This window comes from Hyla sarda, chromosome 4, assembly GCF_029499605.1.
Source record: "Hyla sarda isolate aHylSar1 chromosome 4, aHylSar1.hap1, whole genome shotgun sequence".
Lineage (NCBI taxonomy): Eukaryota > Metazoa > Chordata > Amphibia > Anura > Hylidae > Hyla > Hyla sarda.
Genome location: NC_079192.1, coordinates 220,415,505 through 220,439,025, shown reverse-complemented (window position 1 = coordinate 220,439,025; position 23,521 = coordinate 220,415,505). Strand labels below are relative to the sequence as shown.

The window sequence follows — 23,521 nt, the reverse complement described above, 5'->3', positions numbered from 1 at the left end:
ATAGCCGATAACTTATACCGATATTCTGGTATAAATTATCGGCTATTTTTCCCCCCCGGCTCCGAAGAAGCCGCTGCAGATCATTGATTTAAAGCGGGCGCTTAAATCAATGAGCTGCAGTGGCTTTTGCTGGGCCAGAGACCGCCGCCGCCATCCGATCCTCTCCCCCTGCCTGTCCGGGAGTCCTCCCAACCACCGCCGCTGAACCACCACCCCCCCACTGCACGCCACCCCCACCGCCGCTGCCCCCCCACCACACCGAACACCCATCCCCGGTTTTATAATTACCTGTTCCCGGGGCCCGTGCTACTTCTGGCTCCCGTCTTGAGCTGTCACTGTGCGCACTGGCGGTGACGTCGCGTTGAGGACATCACTGGTCATTGCGCAGCGCACAGCGTAACGCAGGACGCTGCAGGAGCCAGAAGTAGCGCGGGCCCCAGACCCCGGGAACAGGTAATTATAAAACCGGGGATGGGGGAGGCAATGGGACAGCGGGGGGCGGGGGATTATCGGCAAGGTAATTCCCGACCGATAACGTCCAAAATCGTGAATATCGACCGATAATATCAGCCAAACCGATAATCGGTTGATCCCAAGTACCGGGGTAATAAATCACATAAGAATTGTGAGAAAATGGTCACACACAGACACTATATTATGAACTACACTAACTTTACATCCCATGTAGCATAGTCAAATTAAAAAAATATCCTGGAATACCCCTTTAAGGTCTGGAGGTTTGGGATGTAGCCAGAACGTGCGTTGGAGTGGTGTCATCTTGGCCCCTGCATTGTACTAAGTTTTGGACTTGTGGGTATTCTTTGCTACTTTCTACTTTCCTGTCACTATTTGGTATTATCAGCACACGGCACTTTACTTGTCTTGCACCTTTATGTGCTTAAACACATTACATTCCATTGTCTGGATTCATTTAGCTTTGAATACTCAAATAAGTCATGTCCCCTGATTACCATCCTACTTCATGCAGGGTGTCCGGTAATGCCGCATTTTTTTGATGTTTTTTCTTCCTCTTATATATGTGTAGCTTTTTCGGTTTTGTAGTTTGTTGGGAGTTCACCTTATACTAATAGGCTTTACTTATATAAGGGGGTATTATGGTAGATTTAAATTGTACTACATACCTACAACCCCATTTCTCTTCTGTCTCATTTTTGGCTTAAAAAGGTCATTAACTAATGTATTAAATAGAACAGGACCCAAGACTGACCCCTGTGGTACCCCACTAGTAACAGTCACCCAATCAGAATAAGTACCATTAATAACCACCCTCTGTTTCCTATCACTGAGCACGTTACTTACCCACTTGCACACATTCTCCCCCAGCCCCATCCTTATCATTTTATGCACCAATCTTTTATGTTGCACCGTATCAAATGCTTTGGAAAAATCCATATATACGACATCCAGCTATTTCTCCCTGGTCCAGTCTGGAGCTCACCTCCTTATAAAAGCGGATCAGGTTAATTTGACAGGACTGATTCCTAATGAAGCCATGCTGATAGGGAGTCATACATATATTTTTATCAAGATACTCCAAAGTAGCATCCCTTAGAAAACACTCAAGCAATTTACATACAACAGAGATTAAATTAACAGGCCTATAATTCCCGGGGTCACCTTTTGACCCCTTTTTAAATATTGGCACCACATTTGCCATGCACCAGTCCTGGGAAACAGTTCCTGTTACTATGGAGTCCCTAAATATTAAAAATAGGGGTCTGTCTATTACATTGCTTAATTCCTTTAGAATACGGGGTGAATGCCATCTGGACCTGGTGATTTGTCTATTTTGAATTTTTGTAGGCGGCACTGTACTTCTTCCTGGGTTAGACAGGTGACCTGTACTGGGGAGTTTACCTTATCTCGCTGTATTTCTCCTGGCATTTCATTTTTCTCGGTGAATACAGTGGAGAAGAATTTGTTTGATATATTTGCTTTTTCTTGATCCCGGTTTATAATTTCTTCTTTCTAGTTTTTTAAAGGGCCAACACTTTCATTTTTAACCTTTTTGCTATTTATATAGTTTTACTCTCTTTGGCAATGAGTTTGTCTCTATTTTTTCAGGCTTTTATCTGTTTTTTTTTTTTTTTTTACATATTTTTCTCTATAGCTTTTTAATGCTTCTTCACAGCCGTCCTGTTTTAGTAGTTTAAATGCTTTATTTTTGTAGCTTATGCCCCCTTAACATTTTTATTCATCCATATTGGCTTTTATTTCTGACCATTTTATTCCCATAAGGTATATACCTCTTACAGTGAGAATTTAAGATATTTTTTAAAGTCTTCCATTTAGTGTCAGTATTCTTCTTTTTGAGGATATTATCCCATTTTATAATTGTTATATTTGCCTTCCTAAAGTTCATTGTTTTTGTGGCCCCTCGAGAGATTCCCTTATTGCAGAACAAGTAATAATGTATTATATTATGATCACTATTTCCTAGGTATCCTTCTACTTGCACATTAGTTACTCTGTCAGGTCTGGTGGTTAATATTAAGTCCAGTAGGTCGCCCCTTTTGGTCGGGCCCTGTACCATTTGGGACAGATAATTGTCTTTAGCTATAGTCAGAAACCTGTTTCCTTTATGAAATTCACAGGTTTCAGTCTCCCAGTTTATATCAGGATAGTTAAAGGAGATGTCCAGTACAGACTATTCCTATTCCATCCTGCCTTAGCTGCAAAAAAAAAAAATTAAAAAAAGAGCGAAAACAAACTTTCACTTACCTTCCTACATTCCCCCCGGAGCTCTGCAACAGCTGATCGGTCAGCTGGGCTGTCTACTTCCGTCTTCCCTTAGCCCGTGACGTCACGTGGTGCTTCAGCTCCCGGGGAAGGTAGGAAGGTAAGTGAAAGTTTGTTTTCCCTTTTTTTTTTTTTTTGCAGCTCGGGCAGGATGGAATAGGAATAGTCCTCCTTTAAAGTCCCCCATTATTATCACATCCTGATTTGCTGCCTTGTTTATTTTCCTCAGTAATTGATCTTCTGCCTCTTCCATTGTGTTGGGTGGCTTATAGCAAACCCCTATCAGTTTTTTCATTTTATCTCCATATATTTCTACGCATAATGATTCCACATTATCGTTTCCCTCCCATATATCCTCCTGCAGTGCGGCCTTCACACTCTCTTTCACATAAAGACAAACGCCTCCCCCTTTCTGTTTTGGCCAATCCTTCCTGAATAAACCATAACCCTGTATGTTGACCACCCAGTCACAGCTATCATCCAACCAAGTCACTGTTATACCCACTATGTCATAATTCTCCTCAGACATCAACCACTCCAGTTCCTCTGTTTTATTGGACAGACTTCTGGCATTAGTTAACATACAATTCAAAGGTGTATGTTTTTTCTTCCTATGAAGCCTATTCCTATTAATAATTGTAACTCCTACCTCCGCTCCACCCACAGGTACATTAATAAGTCCTCCCTCTCTATCTACACTATCTTCCCCCTCTATGTTGTAGGTTCCCTCCCCCCAGTCCCTAGTTTAAACACTCCTCCACCCTTCTAGCCATCTTCTCCCCAAGCACAGCTGCACCCTCCCCATTGAGGTGCAGCCCGTCCCTGCAGTAGAGCCTGTATCCGTCAGCGAAGTCGGCCCAGTTCTCCATGAACCCAAAACCCTCCTTCCTACACCAGCTTCTAAGCCACTTGTTTACCTCCCTAATCTCCCGGTGCCTCTCAGGTGTGGCTCGTGGTAGAGTTAATATTTCAGAAAATATTACTTTGGAGGTCCTTGCCTTAAGCTTGCAGCCTAAATACCTGAAATTATTTTTAAGGACACTCCACCTACCTCTTACTTTGTCATTGATGCCAATATGTACCATGACTGCTGGGTCCTCTCCAGCCCCACCCAGCAACCTGTCAACCCGATCCGCGATGTGCCGAACTCGAGTGCCAGAAAGACAACACACTGTTCGCCGATCCCGGTCTTTGTGACAGATCGCCCTGTCTGTCCCCCTAATAATTGAGTACCCCACTACCAGTACTTCCCCTGCACTCCTCCCTTCCTCCCTCCTTACTGGAGCTGACACTGCCCTGGTGGTCAGAGGCAGAGTCCTGCTGCAGTACTGCTAGCTCTGAAATGGCATCCTCCTCATCTGCTAACCGGGCAAACTTGTTTGGGTGTGCCAGATCAGGACTAGCCTCCCTGACACTTTTCCCTCTACCCCGTTTTTTAACTATAACCCAGCTAGCTGCCTGACTGTCCTGCACCTCCTTCCCACTATTCCCCCCCCCCTCTACCCCAGAGAGTACTTGCTCAATGAGCAGGAGACTCCTCTCCAAGTTGTCAATGTGTCTCACACAACAATATGCACCCTCAAACTGCTGTTCAAGGATTGCACACATTGGCCCAGATTTATCAAATTCTGTGAGAGAAAGAGTGGAGAGATTTTCCCACAGCAACCAATCACAGCTCAGCTGTGGTAAAGTGAAAGCTGAACTGTGATTGGCTGCTGTGGGAAAATCTCTCCACTTTTTTCTCTCACACAGTTTGATAAATCTGAGCCATTGTGCAAGATGCACACTGGACTGCCTTTTCGTACATAGAGGCCATACTAGATTTGGGGATTGCAAAAATTTACAGTAAAAACAAAACAAAAAAAAGATCAAATATTTAAATTAAACTCCCTGAATTTAAAGTCCCTCTCACTTTTATACTTCACACACAATATAAGTATACAGACACACAATCACTAGCTCAGACAATCACTTAGTATACTTTCTTTTATAGTTACCAGACACCACCTCTCTCTTCCACTGCCTGGAAGTGAATGCAAAGGGCTAGCTGGTTACAAAGAGCTGCAATGTATCAGCTGCTAATTAATTAATTACTCCACACACTCTCCACCTGTATTCCTCCCAGACTCTTTGACATAAGTTCCAGATGTCAAACAGTAATTGACTGAGAAATCCTTATATTTATAATTGCTTAAAGGGGTATTCTGACTTTACACATCTTATCCCCTATCCGAAGGATATAGGATAAGATGTATGATCGCAGGTGCAGCCCCCTAGTGACATGCCACGCCCCTTCCATTCATGTCTATGGGAGATGGTGTGATGGCTGTCCTGCTCCCTCCCATAGACATGAATGGAGGGGGCGTGGGGGTGATGTCACATCCCTGTCTCGGAGGCAGCGCCCGGCACAGAATGTTGAGGGGCTGCACCGAGATTGCGGGGGTCCCCAGCTGCAGGACCCCTGCGAACATACATCTTATCCCATATCCTTTGGATAGGGGATGGCATGTATAAAGCCAGAATACTTTAAATACTTTTTGAATCCTTGGAAAATATAGAGACTTTGTCAAAATTTCTGTAATTTGTAAATAGTTATTGGGATATTTTAATTTAACTGTTGTAGTAATACTCAAAATCTACATTTCAATCACATACAATGGTTTGTTTCAAATCCATTGTGGTGGTATACAGAAATTTAAAATTGTTAACTGTCCAAATATTTCTCGACCCAATTGTATTTCTTGAAAAAAAGTCATGTCCCACAAAAACAAATGGTGATGCCCAACGGTACTAGTCAGAAATCCAGAAGGATTAAGAACACAGTCCCACGCAGGGCTCTACGAAATATCAATAAGTGATAGATCTATAGTAGCATGGATAAAGGCAAATCATGAATTACAAGAAAGTACAAAAAATGCAACAGGTCGAATGTAGGCCAGCAAAATTAGAGTGAATTCTGTCTGTCTCTACTACTACTCCTACAATTGTCACCATGAAATAATCACCAATAATACAAAATTCATGAAAAAATTAGTATAAACTTTTATTAGATAAACAATTACAAACTTATGGACAGACAACCCCACCCCTAAAAAACATATACCCCAGAATAGCACTAGTGACCTGGTCCTGATTGTCAAGATGGTAAATATAAGGAACACTGCATGAGTTATGTTAATGAATCCCTCTGATTATCAGTACGGTACTGTATACCTCAATACAAAATCACAGCTAATACAAAAAATTATAAATATCCATAAAACACTACCTGTAATAGGCATGTTCCCACAGGCCATCCAGGGACACAGTGCACCCTCAACGGACGTCGTTTCGTGGGTCTCCCCAATTCGTCAGTGGGGAGACCCACGAAACGACGTCCGTTGAGGTTAACTGGATACCTCTCACCCAAAAGAGGAAAAAAGGAATTGAATCAAGGAAAATAAAATATACCAGTCCTCAGTGCACTAACTCACCATAGAGTTATATGGTTTCAGTCTGGGAAATGCCAAGAAAAGAAAAGAATTCAGTACGATATACCAAAAATTATAAATTTATTAATGTACCTCAATATATAAGATATGAATGTCAAATGACAATAAAATATAATTTTAAAATATTAATGTTAATAATGTGCCAAACGTGGGGCCCCACGTTGGCACCTGAATATGCTAAACGGATACCACCATATGACTTGATAAAACCAATATGTGGATATGGTCACTATTAACACCAGAAATAGAAAAATGCACAATAGCTCAAATAAAGCCTAGAAAAAATTGTGTCCCCTATAACGGGGTAAATTGTCCTACAATACAAGGAACAACCTGTAAATGAAAATACAGCCTACAAATAGGATATAGTGTAACAACCTGTAAATAAAATACAATGTGAATCCTGCAATGAATCCAAGATAAAACGCTGATGGTATCAAATGGTTGTGGTTTCCAGTAATAACCTGTAAATGAATATATCGCAGTCCTGATATAATCTTGTGTGAATAGTGGCCACTTTCAAAATGTCCCGCATGTGATGATGCAGTCTTTCTTTGCCAATTGTATCCACTTAAGTGTATCAATGTTTCCGTATGCTGTACTCTCTAGGATTGTTGTATTATAGCTATGTTGGTATAAAGCGTAATAGCTGTAAATGAATTGTCGGCACTTTCGTGCCACTCACTGCTCCTACGATCTGGTTGACTGTGTAACGCTCAAGCTGGGGTGGCGATGTACGGCCACGTCTCCCTCAGCGAGCTGCGAGGATAGCGGTGTTCGGCCGATCAGCGTGTGTCTCGGCGGCATCTGACGTCAGCAGGTGATTGCAGGTCAGCTAACTGTTTTGTGATGGACGTTTAGTTTGAGCAGATGTTAGAGTCTCTTAACTTTTCCAATAGTGTTTTTCAGCAAACGATCAGCATGTGATCAGCAATCCCAGGTGGACACAGGGCAATTCTTTCATTTCTGAGGTATCAATAGCAATAAGTCCTCATAGATATTAGCGGGTAAAAAACGCACCAAAATGGGTGCTAAATGTGAATATGGTTCAGTGGGATCCGTCTTCCAAATGCAGCACCAGACGCGTTCGGGGTATGACAAGTTGACACCCCTTCTTCAGTGGTGTATATAGCACTAGTGAGGTTGGTAGCCTTTTTTATAGTGGCTACAATCTGGGACTTAATTTAGTCATACAGAGACTGTGAAAACCTGTGAAAACAGATTTGTAAATTACTTCTATTAAAAAATCTTAATCCTTCCAGTACATTTTAGGGGCTATATACTACAGAGGAAATGCTTATCTTTTTAGATTTCTCTGATGTTATGACCACAGTGCTCTCTGCTGACCTCTGCTGTCCATTTTAGGAACTGTCCAGAGCAGCATGTGTTTGCTATGGGGATTTTCTCCTGCTCTGGACAGTTCCTAAAAGGGACAGCAGAGGTCAGCAGAGAGCACTGTGGTCATGACATCAGAGAAATCTAAAAAGATAAGCATTTCCTCTGTAGTATATAGCTCCTAAAATGTACTGGAAGGATTAAGATTTTTTTAATAGAAGTAATTTACAAATCTGTTTACCTTTCTAGCACCAGTTGATTTAAAAAAAATAAAAATAAGTTTTCCACAGGAGTACCCCTTTAAGGTACACCTGCATACTATGTAATATTTGACCTTTGTGGTAACAAAAAGAAAACTTGCCAAAGTATAAAGAAGCATAGAACTGCTAGTATAACATAATATAAGAAATAAATAACATAAATGTCTGCATGTGTTTACACTTGTAAGTTTAATTTTGATGGTTGTAGAATGCTAATTGCTTCCCAGGGTTGTATGTACTGTACTATAATTTTGTTACTGTCCGTGATTAATACCTATGTGCTTGATTTTTTTGTTATATATGACCATATAAATGTTTAGTAAGCCTTATCAGTATGTTTACTGGATGTAGAAAAAATGTTGTTGCTTCAAAAGCAAAGCCCAAGTCATGGTGTATTTATAACTTTTTTTGTAAAGAGTAGGCACTGTGTATGTCTACATATTTCTAAATATTATTCTGCTTAAACATAGCTCTGTTAGGCTACGCATATTCCGCTGGACAATTCCGCTGCTGCGGAGTCCCATTTAATTTATAGGGATTCTGCTGCACTGTACATACGACGGAAATCCTGATTCTGACGTCCGCAGAAACCTTGAACTGATTCAATGTTTCTACAGATCACGCTTGTAATGCGTTGCCGTCTATGAAGATGGTGCACTTCGAAATGATCCTATTGCTGCTGAATCAAGCAAATGTGTGGAATGTCAGTCCGTGTTTTCTGGGCGGACATTCCTCACATATTCCACTGTGTGAACATAGCCTAACACTGCTTGTGATGGAATAAATCTTTACTGATTTTAACACTTTATCTTTGGTGTGCTGCGATTTTCTTTGAATAAATATTATTCTGGTTATCTAGCAAAAGCTACGTAAAACAAAGTAAATTGTTAACACTATAAAGTTTAAAGAGACAAAATCATAGAACATTCTGAAGACAATATTAAGAGTCAACTTTTCAGTATCACAACTGACAGCGAATCTTTGCTTTTGCAATCTCCAAAAAAAAAAAAATATTAGTCTTCAGGCGCCCAAAGTCTTAGCACTTAGTGTTTTGTATGTCTAAGCCTCTCGTCGCTGCCATAACAGAATCACTTGCTCCCAGTGCAAGCGACATAATAGAAAGAGAAGGCACATGTGCAGCAGGACTGAGTGTCGAACAGACTGTCGGAAGGAGAAAGGCACTCTGGCTCTTGTTGAAAAAGAGAGGCTTGGCGGCCCCTGGCCACACCTCTCTGTCTGTTGCGACTGTAAATAAAAATAGTTTTTACAACATAGGTATGGCTGCTGTGAACAAGTGATCAGCTTGTAGACTTTTTTGACAGTTTATTGAACTTCTTTTCATATGACAGTTGTCCTTTAGGGTCAATTCACACGTACAGGATCCTGCACAGATTTAATGTGCAGGATTTGTAACTGCAGATTAGAAGCTGTGCTCACTCATTTAGTTTACATTGAAATCTACAGCAGAAAATCCTGTGCATCAAATCTGCGCAGGATACTGTTATTGTACGAGTGAACACACCCTTAAAGTCCATTTTGAAGATTAAATCTTCATCACAATTGTGATATATGCACAATAGTGCATATATCAAAACCTGTGCAGATGAAAAGCTGACTAGTTGCCTATAGCAACCAGTCAAATTACCTCTTAATTTTTTTTTTTGAAGGACCCCTGAAAAATGAAAGGAGCAATCTGGTTGCTATGGGCAACTTCTCCACTCTTTCTCTGCACAGGTTTTGATAAATCTACCTAAATCTACCCCATAATATCTATACTGTATGTGCAATGGGTTACACAAATCTTTTTGTACGGTAATTAGGTATGGGATTAATATAGTTTTTTCCCCTCTTTAAAGGGGTTTATTTAAATGGTGCAGTTATAGATTGGTCCTGGAAAAACTGCAATTGACATTTTGCCATTAGCTACGTCTTTAAATGCTAAGTTTACAGGTATGGAAATTGTATAGTTTGGTGAAAAACCCCAATACCTTTATTTATGTAATGCCAATATACTCCACATCTCTTTAAAATAAAGAGGTATAATGTACAAAGTCAAGCATCACCTTACAAATGAATTATTAGTTCAGTCAAGAACCTGTGAATGCAAAAAAAAAAAAAAGAGACCGAACACCAGTGTCTTATCCAAGGACAAAAGGAGAACAAAGCCACAGGGACTGATGTCTCTGATAGATGGCTGCTCACCTTAAGTGAGTGATAAGTGCACTTATCACCCCAGTTATGTATTGGGGTACTGAGAGCTTGGAGTATCTGCTTAGTTTGGCAGGTAACAGGGGCAGCCTGTCCTGTAGAATATCCAATATGATGGTACAAAAAAAAACCTTGTACCTGGCGCTGATCAGTTCAGTGTGATCAATCTGAAAAACCCGGGCACATCTGACCACTGTCAGTCACTAAGTATTAACTCTGGGATGCTTTAACTTTTCATTCTGATTCAGAGACTGTTTTTTTTTGTGACATATTCTACTTTGTTAGGTGTAAATTTCCGTCGATACTTGCATCATTTCTTGGTGAAAAATTCCAAAATTTGATGAAAAATATGAAAATGTTCCTTTTTTTTTAACTTTGAAGCTCTCTGCTTGTAAGGAAAATACATACCAAATAAATTATATATTGATTCGCATATACAATATGTCTACTTTATGTTTGCATCATAAAGTTTACATGATTTTACTTTTGGAAGACATCAGATAGCTTCAAAGTTCAGCAACAATTTTCCAATTTTTCACAAATTTTTCAAAATCGAAATTTTTCAGGGACCAGTTCAGTTTGAAGTGGATTTGAGGGGTCTTCATATTAGAAATACCCCATAAATGACCCCATTATAAAAACGGCACCCCTCAAAGTATTCAAAATGACATTCAGAAAGTGTGTTAACCCTTTAGGTGTTTCACAGGAATAGCAGCAAAGTGAAGCAGAAAATTGTAAATCTTCATTTTTTACACTCGCATGTTCTTGTAGACCCAGTTTTTTTTTTATTTTTCTCAAGGGGTAAAAGGAGAGAAATCACCCTAAAATTTGTATCCCAATTTCTCTCGAATAAGGAAATACCTCATGTGTATGTGAAGTGCTCTGTGGGTGCACTAGAGGGTTTAGAAGAGAAGGGGGATTTTGGACAATGGGATTTTGGAGAGTGAATTTTTCTGAAATGGTTTTTGGGGGACATTTCACATTTAGGAAGTCCCTATGGTGCCAGAACAGCAAAAAAAAAAAAAAAAACACATGGCATACTATTTTGAAAACTACACCCCACAAGGAATGTAACAAGGGGTCCAGTGAGCCTTAACACCCCACAGGTTTTTGACGACTTTTCGTTAAAGTTGGATTTGTAAATGAATTTATTTGTTTCACTAAAATGTTGTTTTTTCCCCAAATATCATACCCCAGAATTGCTAAATAAACTGAACCCAGACATTCATCCTCAGTTCTGGCATTATGAGGTTGGGCTGGGTACAGTCTTCCATATCTTCTGGTGTATCTGATGTGTTGGGGGTCCTGGTTCTCTTGGATCCTCTGGTTTAATTATTGCATCTCTCCAGTAGGGCCTTATCTAAGCGGCTTTTCAAGTTGTTTTTGCAAATTGTTCTGACGGCCAAAACTCTCATTGCTAAGTGTTGGAAGCAAACCCTTCCCCCATCTGAGATGGATCTTCTGGGGAGGAGTAGGGAGATCAGATCTCTTGAGTCCCTCACCGCCTCTCTCAACAATACCTCGCCTCTCTTTCTTTCTGTCTGGGAACCCTGGCACTGCTTCTCTAACCCCTCCCCCCCCCACCCCCTATTTTTCTCTTTTCTCTCCCTCGTAATTCCTTGTCTAACTGATGTGTGTTTTGTCTATTTATGCTTGTTGAGTTTATGTGATGTTTACATAAATGTATGTTCTGGCTCCTAGAGGGCCTTTTGGAGCTATTTTTTTTTTTTTGTACTATGCCGGATTCAGCTGGAGATTGCCTGTTGTGGGCCACATGAACGGAACACTTAGGGTCCTTTGCATTATGGTTGGCTTCATTGTTGCCCCTCATGTGTTACTTTATTACCTCTGTTTTGTTTGGACTTCTTGCTGGATTCTTTTCATTGTATTGTAAAACTTTAATAAAAATTTACAGTTGAAAAAAAAACAAAAAAAAAGTATCAGTTGAGGGACACACAGAATTCGTAACATAATTTATTTGTTGCAAAACTAGCCATGTAGTTTATGCTATTGTATGCATTTGTGGAAAGTTTTATATTGGTAGCACAATACGTGCACTAAATACCCGATTTAGGGAGCACATTTGGTCCATAAAATCTGGCAAGGGCTCACCCTGCCTGATAGAGCATGTAACTCAGGAACACACTGGTGATACTAAAGTCCTGAGCTTCATGAGAATCAAGCAGTTAACACAGCAATAGGGTAGTGATATAGTGAGAGCACTAAGAGAACATGAAGCCTGGTGGATCTTGGAAAGAAATGCACAAGACCGCGCCAGGTTGAATGACAGAATTGACCTGGGAATATTTTTGTAAGCTGTTGTTTTTAAAATGTTGTTTTTTTTTAAAACTTGTTTTCAAAACATTGTCTTGATTAACTCCTCCTTTTCCTGACATCACCTGGTTAGTATGCATTTAAAGGTGCAAGGAGCGTAGTGAGGGTCTGTTGAAGCGCGTAAGCACGTGAAACAATTGTCACCTGCATCAAGCGAACGCACTGGCATCCTAGTCCGGACAGACAAAGACGCTAAATGTAACCTGCACCTTAAGACGGAATAAAGATCAGAAGTTTCTTACCTGGTGAGTGCCACTGTTCATTTCTTCTTTGGACTGTATTTGAAGCTTCTAGCATTCTAAACAGTAGAGCACAACCAGTTCTTGTTTCCCTGAGACACGCTAAGACTCCAGTAGGAGGAGCATTTGCAAGGCAGTGCTGACCAGCTGTTTCTACTCTTTGAATACTATTTTATTTCATAAATCGCTTGGAAGTATCTCTGGAGTTGTTCCTCCTCCTTCCTTGACCAGAAGCAGCAGTGCCAGGTACAAGCGTTTTATTGGGTTTGTGCCCTGACTGTCAATCAAGTAGGGACAGAGATGGGAGAAGTGAGAATTTGAATCACCCCCCATTTCCCATAAAAAAAAAAAAAACTGTGTAAATAAACATATGTGGTATCGCCGCGCGTGGAAATGTCAGTTATAAAAATATATAATTAATTAAACCGCACAGTCAATGACGTACGCGCAAAAAAATTCCAAAGTCCAAAATTGTGTATTTTTGGTCACTTTTTATAAAAGCGATCAACAAGTCCGATCAATACAAAAATGGTACCGCTAAAAACGTCAGATCACGGCGCAAAAAATTAGCTCTCATACCACCCCATACGCGGTAAAATAAAAAAGTTATAGGGGTCAGAAGATGACAATTTTAAATGTATACATTTTCCTGCATGTAGTTATGATTTTTTTTCAGAAGTACAACAAAATAAAACCTATATAAGTAGGGTATCATTTTAATCGTATGGACCTACAGAAGAAATAAGATAGATAAGGTGTCATTTTTACCGAAAAATATACTGCGTAGAAACAGAAGCCCCCAAAAGTTAAAAAAAAAATTTCAATTTTGTCTCACAATGATTTTTTTTCCCATTTTGCTGTAGATTTTTGGGTAAAATGACTGATGTCATTACAAAGTAGAATTGGTGGCGCAAAAAATAAGCCAACATATGGATTTTTAGGTGCAAAATTTTAAGGGTTATGATTTTTTAAAGGTAAGGAGGAAAAAAACAAAAGTGCAAAAATCTAAAAACCCATGGGCCTTAAGGGGTAAAGAGTTTTTTCTATGTTACGAAAGCACAGACAAATATATGAAAGGTTTTTAACAATCTAACTGTGTCAGAAGTTTGGAACGTGATTTATTAATTTTTTTATTTTTTTCTGGCTTAAATCTGTTGGTGGACAATCCACAGGATAGGCCATCAGTAGTTGGCCAATGGGATGCCAACATCCAGCACGTCTGTAAATCGGCTTTCACATTGTGAATTCACATCTGTGGCCTGGAAGTAGTGTTTTGCAACCAGTGTGCCTCCAGCTGTTGCATAACTACAACCCCCAGCATGCATGGGCAGCCAAAGGGCATGCTGGGAGTGTTAGTAATATGCCTCCAGCTGTTGCAAACTACAAATCCCAGCATGGCCTTCGGCTGTCGGTGAATGCTGAGAGTTGTTATTTTTGCAACAGCTGAAGGTACACTGATTGCAAAACACTGAGTTTGTTATCTAACTCAGTGTTTCGCAACCAGTGTGCCTCCAGCTCTTGCAAACTACAACTGCCAGCATGCACTGATAGATGGTACATGCTGGGAGTTGTAATTTTGCAACAGCTGGAGGCCCACTGTTTGCGAAACACTGAGTTAAGTAACAAACTCTGTGTTTTGCAACCAGTGTGCCTCCAGCTGTTGCATAACTACAACCCCCAGCATGCATGGACAGCCAAAGGGCATGCTGAGAGTTGTAGTTTTGCAACGGCTGGAGGTTTGTCCCCCCCTCCCCCCAATGTGAAAGTACAGGGTACATTCACATGGGTGGGGGTTTACAGTATGATGTGCGGCAAATTTTCTGCTGCAGCTCAAACTCCCAACTGGAAACTCGCTATAAACTCCTGCCCATGTGAATGTACCCTTAAAACACTACACTACACCTACACAAATTAAAAATTAAAACACTACATATACATTTACCCCTACACAGTTACACCCCCCCCCCCCCCCAACCCGGCAATAAAAATGAAAAATGTCTGGTACGGCACAGTTTCCAAAATGGAGCTCCCAGCTGTTGCAAAACAACAACTCCCAGTGTTGCCGGACAGCCATTGACTGTCCAGGCATGCTGGGAGTTTTGCAATAGCTGGGGGCACCTTGTTTGGGAAACACGATTTTGGAATCGGCATCCGGGTCCGTCCCTATACAAATCCCTAATTTAGTCCTCAAATGCGCCTGGTGGTCTCTCACGTCGGAGCCCTGTCATATTTCGAGGCAACAGTTTAGGGTCACATATGGGTATTTCCGTACTCGGGAGAAATTGCCTATCAAATTTTGGAGGGCTTTTCCTACTCTCACCCCTTATGAAAAGGTAAAGTTGGGATCTACTCCAGCATGTTGTTGTAGAAAATTAAATTTTTTACACAAACATGCTGGTGTTGCCCCATACTTTTCATTTTCACAAGAGGTAAAAGGAAAAAAAGACCCCCAAAATGTGTAACGCAATTTCTTCCGAGTACAAAAATACCCAATATGTGGATGTAAAATGCATATTTGTAACACCATTTCTTCTGAGTATATAAATACCCCATGTGTAGAAGTAAAGTGCTCTGCGGGTGCACTACAATGCTCAGAAGAGAAGGAGCGCCATTGGGCTTTTGAAGAGAAAATTTGTCCGGAATTGAAGGCCATGTGTGTTTAAAAGCCCCCATAGTGCCAGAATAATGGACTCCTTATTAAATTCTGTGAGTTATGTAGTTTCCAAGATGGGGTCACATGTGGGAGGGTCCACTGTTCTGGCACCACGGGGGACTTCCATTCCAAACAAATTCTTTCTTCAAAAGCTCAATGGCGCTCCTCCTCTTCTGAGCATTGTAGTTTGCCAGCAGAGCACTTGACGCCCACACATGGGGTATTCCATACTCAGGAGAAAATGACCCCCAAAATTTGTAACCCCATTTCTTTTATTACCCCTTGTAAAAATGTTAAATTTGATGAAAAACATGCATTTTTTTTGTTTATTTACACATCCAACTTTAACAAAAAGTTGTCAAACACCTGTGAGGTGTTAAGGATCATTGTACCCCTTGTTACGTTCCTTTAGGGGTGTAGTTTCAAAAATGTTATGGCATGTGGGTTTTTTTCTGTTGTTCTGGCACCATAGTGGCTTCCTAAATGCGACATGCCCCCAAAATCCACTTCAGCAACATTTGCTTTCCAAAAGCCAAATGTGACTCCTTCTCTTCTGAGCATTGTAGTTCGCCCACAGAACATTTTAAGTCCTAACATGGGGTATTTCCATACTCAGAAGAGATGGGGTTACAAATTTTGGGGGGCATTTCCTCCCATTACCCTTTTTAAAATTGGTGGGGGTGGGGGGAACTGCACTTTAGTGAAAACATTTTTTTTTTCATTTACACGTCCGACTTTTACGAAAAGTTGTCAAACTCCTGTGGGATGTTAAGGCTCACTGGACCCCTTGTTACATGCCTTGAGAGGTGTAGTTTCCAAAATGGTATGCCATGTTGGGGGGTTTCTGCTGTTCTGGCACCATAGGGCCTTCCTAAATGTGACATGCCCCCCAAAAACCATTTCAGCAAAATTCATTCTCCAAAATCCCATTGTTGCTCCTTCCCTTCTGCGCCCGCCGAACACTTGACATTTGACTTGACACTTGACATACACATACACATATATACATATATATACATATATATATATATATACACACACACGCACATTTTTTGCTGTTATGGCACCAAATGGGCTTCCTAAATGCGACATGCCCCCCAAAAACCATTTCGGAAAAACTCACTCTCCAAAATCCCATTGTCTCTCCTTCCCTTTTGAATTCTCTACTGCACCCGCCGAACACTTTACATACACAGGAGTTATTTCCTTACTCGAGAGAAATTGGGTTACAAATTTTGGAGGGCTTTTTCTCCCATTACTCTTTGTAAAAATTCAAAAACTGGGTCTACAAGAACATGTAAAAAATGAAGATTTTGAATTTTCTCCTTCATATTCCTGCTATTCCTGTGAAACTCCTGAAGGGTTAACACACTTACTGAATGTCATTTTGAATACTTTGAAGGGTGCAGTTTATATAATGGGATCATTTGTGGGGTATTTCTAATAAGAAGGCCCTTCAAATCCACTTCAAAACTGAACTGGTCCCTGAAAAATTCTGATTTAGAAAATTTTGTGGAAAATTGCTGCTGAACTTTGAAGCCCTCTGATGTCTTCCAAAAGCAAATACATGTAAACGTTATGATGCCAACATAAATTAGACATATTGTATATGTGAATCAATATATAATTTATTTGGGATGTCCATTTTCCTTATAAGCAGAGAGTTTCAAAGTTATAAAAATGCTAAATTTCCAAACTTTTCATCAAATTTTGGAATTTTTCACCAAGAAAGGATGAAAGTATCGACAACATTTTACCACTGACATAAAGTAGAATATGTAACGAAAAAACATTCTCGGAATTAGAATGTAAATTAAAATCATCCCAGAGTTATTAATGCTTAAAGTGACAGTGGTCAGATGTGCAAAAAATGGCCGGATCCTTAAGGTGAAAATGGTCTGGGTCTTTAAGGGGCTAAGGTGAAAATGGGCTTGGTCCTTATGGGGTTAAGGGAATGCCTGAGCAGAGGTTACCATACAATTTTTATTTGTATACAAAAATGAAGATTACAGCAGCACACATTGGTCAAAAAATTGAGGCTCTTAGCGCACTTTTTTGATAAAAAACGTGTCCCCCATCCACCACGGGGAGGTGGCCTCATTCAGGATGGGACCCCTAACTCGTTTTTGATCAAAAAAGTGCGCTAAGAGCCTCAATTTTTTGACCAATGTGTGCTGCTGCAATCTTCTTTTTTGTATACTCTGTATCTGCCACAGCAGTGTGCACCCGTGTATTAGGTTGTTGTGCTGGCTAATTTTCTTTTTGCCAATTTTTATTTGTGGTGCCACAGTTTTGCTGATCATCAGGGTTGACAGGTGTCGGCACCCCGACGATCAACTAATGATACCCTATCCTGTGGATTGGCCCTAAATATTTTTAGACTAGAAAACCCTTTTAAGGCTGGGTTCACACCACTTTTTTTAAGTACGTTTCCCGTATACGTTTTCATTATTGAAAACGTATGGAACCGTATTGAAAACCGTATACATAGACAAATAATTGAAAACCGTATGCATTCGGTTGCGTATGGTTTGCTTGCAATACGTTTTTTTCCTGTACTCAAAACTGTGGTTGACCACGGTTTTGTCTCCGGTTTAAAAACCGTACTGCAACCGCATACTTTTTATTTTAACATGGACATCAATGGGAAATGGGAAACGCACATGGATATAGGAAACCATATACGGTTTGTACTTTGCGCAAGCGCATTTGCATCCTAAAGTCCCCAACCAACATTAAAAATTTTCAAAAACATATTTTATTTTTTAAGGATAAAAAACGTACGGAACCATATGCGGATTAGAAACACATACGGTTTACTTTTTCCCATACAGTTCCATCCATTTTTTTGCCATACGGTTTTCTTTAGAAAAACTGATTGAAAACAGTAGGGCAAAAACGTGATGTGAGCTAATAGCTGCTTACCCCTGCTCTCTGTACACTCTCCTAGACGGCCCCATAGAGTTACATGAGGCTGTCTCAGTCATATGACACAGAGGGGGAGAGAAAGAGCTTAGTGCAGTCTTCTCCTGGCTTATTATAGGGATCAATCGAGCCTGAAGACCTAGACCACTAACCGAATGGAGATTCCTGAAACCTCCATATGTGTAATTTTGTAGGTTTCCATGTAGTCCATACTTTTGTCCATGTAGTTTAAATCTGCATGAGCTAGTCATCCAGCCAGCAAAGGTGTATTCACAGAAATAAAGTGCATTTGGGTACAAGGAGTGTGGTTGTTGTGTGAATGATAGGATAAGGTACAATAGTGATGAAAGGACAGGAGTAAGTTTATGAAGTGTCTTTAGCCCTGGATAAAAAGATTTTAAAGGCATATTTAAAACTATGGTTGCTGTGAATTTCATTAACAACTAGCTGAGTACCCAACGTTGTCTGGTTATTCCTACCTATTCCTTGTGGGGGAGGAAAAGCGACATAGGAGGAAGTACTTGTCCTCATATCCTGTCCTCGTTTCCTGACTTCATGTCCCGCCCTCATGTCCCCCCTCGTCTCCTTTCATCATATCTCCTCCTTATATCCCAACCTCATATCCTGTCCTTATCTCCCATCCTCATATCCCGTCCTTACGTGGAGATGAGTTGTGATGAAAAGATTGTAGGCCTAAAATAGGAGGAGCTGTGGGTTTTGTGGAAGTGGGCATGACTTGCAAGCTGGATAAATGCACAAAAAGGGTAGAAAATAAAAGGGTTTTGGCTTAAATGGGGTGTGGCCAGACTGACGCACTCACCAGGAGATGCAGAGCAGAGCTTGAAGTCAGGTACTGGAATTCCTATATACTTGCATGGGACTTAAAGGGGTGCCCCCAATGGAAAACATTTTATTTTTTAATCAGCAAACAAAGAAATGATTGATAGGTGGCACTCACCGGGAATCCCAGCGAGGTGGTCACAGCTATTTTGTACTTCCGTACTTCCTCAGACCATGAATCCGGAGCAGGATAGGTTTGCTATGGGGATTTGCTCCTACTCTGGATAGTTCCTAAAATGGACAGACGTGTCAGCAGAGAGCACTGTGGTAAGACAGAAAGGAAGTTAAAAAAGAAAAGAACTTCCTCTGGAACATACAGCAGCTGATAAGTACTGGAAGGGTTAAGATTTTTAAATAGAAGTAATTTACAAATCTAATTAAATTTCTGGCACCAGTTGATAAAAAAAAATATGTTTTCCAGTGGAGTACCTCTTTAAGACAAAAATCCTATCCTTCAGGTAAGGGAGAAGCTTAGGGTTAATTTAACTATTATTATTATTATTTTTTCACATAAAAGTAACATGTGTACTAAGTTTCATCAAAATATCTCCAGCCATTTGGAAGTTATGCTGAAACATACATTTCCCATAGACTGGCATGGGACTTAAAACAAAAACCCCTACCGTCACAATTGGTGGTAGGTTAGGGTTGCATTATCTATCCTATATTTGTAGTTGACATATTAGTAACATGTGTACCAAGTGGCTCCCTTGTTGTTCCAGGTATGGTGCAGTCCCTGCAGGCAGTGCCTGCCATTAAAGGACATCTGCAGCGTCACAAACACATATCCCCTATGCTCTAGATAGGGGATAAGTGTTTGATAGCGGGGGGTCCGAACGCTGGGGCACCCGGCGATCTCCTGTACGGGGCCGCGGCTCTCCTGTGCAGAAGGCTTGCCAGCCGCAGCATGACATTGCGGCCGGCACGCCTCCTCCATACATCTCTATGGGAGAGGCGGGGAGGCAGCATTCGTGCCTCCCCGCATCCCCCATAGAACTGTATGGGGACGGGGAGGAGACGGGGCATCACCGTCGACCTTTAGGTCGACGCTACGTCACCATGAGCGCTTATGGCGGCGCCCCGTCAGGGAGATCGGGGGGGGTCCCAGCGGTCGGACCCCCCGCGATCAAACACTTATCCCCTGTGGATAGGGGATAAGTGTAATGCCGCTGCAGTTGTCCTTTAAGCATTAGGGCCCCATACGTCTGTTAGAAAATATTCCCTGCATACCCAACTAATGTGCTGTGCCCACTGCCCTAGCTGTCCCTTAATTCATACTTTAGATCATATTTTTACATATCCTCCTTGATGGTGTATATTTGCGATAAAATAGGGCATTGCGCAAAGTTGGAGTGCATAAACCAAAAAAGACGCAGTTTAAAAATTGATGTCCACTGCATAAACATCTCCACGGTGCACAGAGACATAAAATTCCAAATCAAAACTCTATAAAAAATTATGCACCAAAAACACGCAAAAAAAAGCACAACATTTTGCACGCACAGTAGACACTGAAAACGATGTATAAGCAATGATAATTGCCAGCCAAAGTGTGTATATGTGTATGTGTGTATGTTCCAGCATCACTTCCAAACAGCTGAAGATATTTTGATAAAACTTGGCACACATGTTACTCATATGTCAACTACAAACATAGAATAGATAAATTAACCCCTTACTTTTATGTCAAATAAACATATATGATAGTTACATTAATCCTAAACTACCATATTCACAGAAAGAATAACAGGTCTATCAACAATAGTTAGGTCACAGAACACTAGACGTAAATATAACTTCATTTTTAACCTATAAAACCAAGGAATACAAACAAAATGCTCCAAGAGCCAAAATAATTCACCACTAAACACAGTGAAAGAGCAAATTGCTCCCAAACCCGATAATACTACTGATCAAGCTCATAACACTGTACATATTAATCACCAATGTAAAACCAGTGCCACCGATAGATCAGTACGTATATACACAACAGTTATAGAAAGTATACAAAATGATAGTATTATCGTGCCCTATCCCCGGTGGCTCAGGGATTGATGCAGGGAGGGATAACTGGGAAGGCTGTGGGCGGGGAGCCTATTACTCCCTATGCTAATCCTGCTCTGGGCCCTAAGCCTATGTGAAATGATTGCTCTTATAAGGGCGGTCCCGCCCCAGAACCTCCCTCACCTAAACTGTCCTTACCCTAGGTAATGCTAACTTACTTACTAATAGTAAGAACTAGCTCACTAGCTAGGCAAATCCCTACAGCTATGTGTCAGTACACAGGTAATAAAGAAGATACAGATACCATGCGTAAACAGTGCTGTCATTAGCCATCCCCCTGCATCAAACAGGGCACTGCACTCAGATAGCAAGCCAATACAGCAGGTTTAACCCAATTGTTATTACCGATATAGGAAAATGGGCATCCACAATAAAGTTATTTTCAAAAGCAAATAGTAGGTAAGTATCTAGATGAATATATAATATAATACCGTACTAGATATATGGATAGATGGACATGTCATACTGAATATATAAATAGGCATCCATAGACAAGCTAAAAAAAAAATAGATATAGTAAAGTATTCAGGTAAGTAGGTGATGCCAGCTAACAAATGAAAGAAAAAGAGAAAAATAAGCACCACAAAAGTATCTAGATAAATATGTGATGCCAAACTCAGTGTAAGCATCCAGAATACTGGGGATAAAGCTAGAGGCGCTATAGAAAATCTATTCGAAGAAACATATACGTTATCTGCAAGGGAAATTGATGGGCTAGGAGATGCAGAAGTGATATATATGGTGCAATTATGATGAAAAATATATAATTCACCATAGATGTAACACAGTAAGTGCACAACTCTGTGCAGATGAGTCAGGGTCTGAACATAGGTTGGATCGGGTACACACAATGGGGGAGATTTATCAAAACCTGTCCAGACGAAAAGTTGCCCAGTTGCCCATAGCAACCAATCTGCTCGCTTCTTTCATTTTTAACAAGGCCTCTGCAAAATGAAAGAAGCGATCTGATTAGTTGCTATGGGCAACTGGGCAACTTTTCCTCTACACAGGTTTTGATAAATCTCCCCCAATATGAATTATAAACACCAAATAAGTTTAATTGGTGCTGTGAGACAAAAAGTCAGATAAAACAGCTAAAAGATAATGTCTCCTTCAGACCATAAGGGGAAAAAGATTTGATCTTAAAAATCCAATTGTAATTCCTTTTGTAAAAGGATTATGTCATAATTTTCTTTTCTGTGGGGAAAGTCGTAAAATTTCCAGCACAAAAAAATGCAAACTTACACCATCTCCTTTGTGGAATTCCTATACATGTTTAGCAATGGAGGTGTGTCTGTTATGGCGAACATCAGCCAGGTGTTCGCCAATTCTTCCTCTTAGTTCCCTTGTTGTTTTGCCCACGTAGTCTTTTGGGCAAGTGCACTGGCACAGGTATATCAAGCCCTTTGATTTGCAATTGGCAAAATCCCTTGAAAAAAAGGTTTGACCCGTGCTTGAACTTTTAATTCCATTGCATTTCACAACATGGGTTGTGACATACTGAGCCATCGGGGATAGGGCACGATAGTACTATTATTTTGTATACTTTCTATAACTATTGTGTATATACATACTGATCTATCGGTGGAACTGGTTTTATATTGGTGATTAATACGTACTGTGTTATGTGCTTGATCAGTCCTATTATCGGGTTTGAGAGCCATTTGCTTTTTCACTGTGATAATGACCCACCTCCCCTGCCCGCCCACAGCACAAGTTACAAACACTGCCAGTGGCAGAGGCGTAGCGTGGGGGGTGCAGGGGGGGCCGGCCACACCGGGCGCAACATCTGGGGAGGGGGGCGCGCTCTCCGGTATAGGAATACTTCTTTTTATGTGCCCGGGCCGGCTCCCGTGTGCGGCTGCAGGCGGGGGCCGACCAGGGCATATAAAACCTAATACTGTATACTAAAAACCAGGGGGCCTCCAGCTGTTGTGAAACTACAACTCCCAGCATGCCCAGACCGGCAAAGTCTGTCCGGGCATGCTGGGAGTTGTAGTTTCACAACAGCTGGAGGCCCCCTGGTTTTCAATATACAGTATATTCGTTTTTATATGCTCTGGTCGGCCCCCGCCTGCAGCCGCACACGGGAGCCGGCCCGGGCACATAAAAAGAAGTATTCCTATCCACTGACATCCCTGTGTCACGAAATATCTTTTCGGGACATAAGGATGTCCTCCCGTCACTCACCATTCCCCGGCATCCTCCTGCAATCCTCCTTCGGTCCCTCGTTTTCCGCCTCTATGGTCGTACACACGGGATGTCACTGATGTCCCGTGCGTACAACCATAGAGACGCAGGAGGACCGCAGGATCGTCGCAGGAGAACGCGTGCTGGCCGGGGCCTGGTAAGTGACCGTTGGCGCGTCATCTTCTTGAGTCTTCCGGTCACCGCTCCTCCAGTCCCGGCACC

At 41.1% G+C, this 23,521-nt stretch overlaps 1 protein-coding gene and 1 long non-coding RNA gene across 4 annotated transcripts in view; one reads left to right on the top strand and one right to left on the bottom strand.

The window, feature by feature from the left end:
* COG5 (component of oligomeric golgi complex 5) overlaps positions 1-23,521 on the top strand; it is a 405,205-nt gene that overhangs the window by 83,795 nt on the left and 297,889 nt on the right. The window lies entirely within an intron of this gene.
* LOC130369005 (uncharacterized) lies at positions 8,352-21,980 on the bottom strand. Its single transcript, XR_008892642.1, has 3 exons — positions 21,882-21,980; positions 19,164-19,276; positions 8,352-9,091 (listed from the first exon to the last, which is right to left on the bottom strand). It is a non-coding gene; the product is annotated as an uncharacterized LOC130369005 (long non-coding RNA).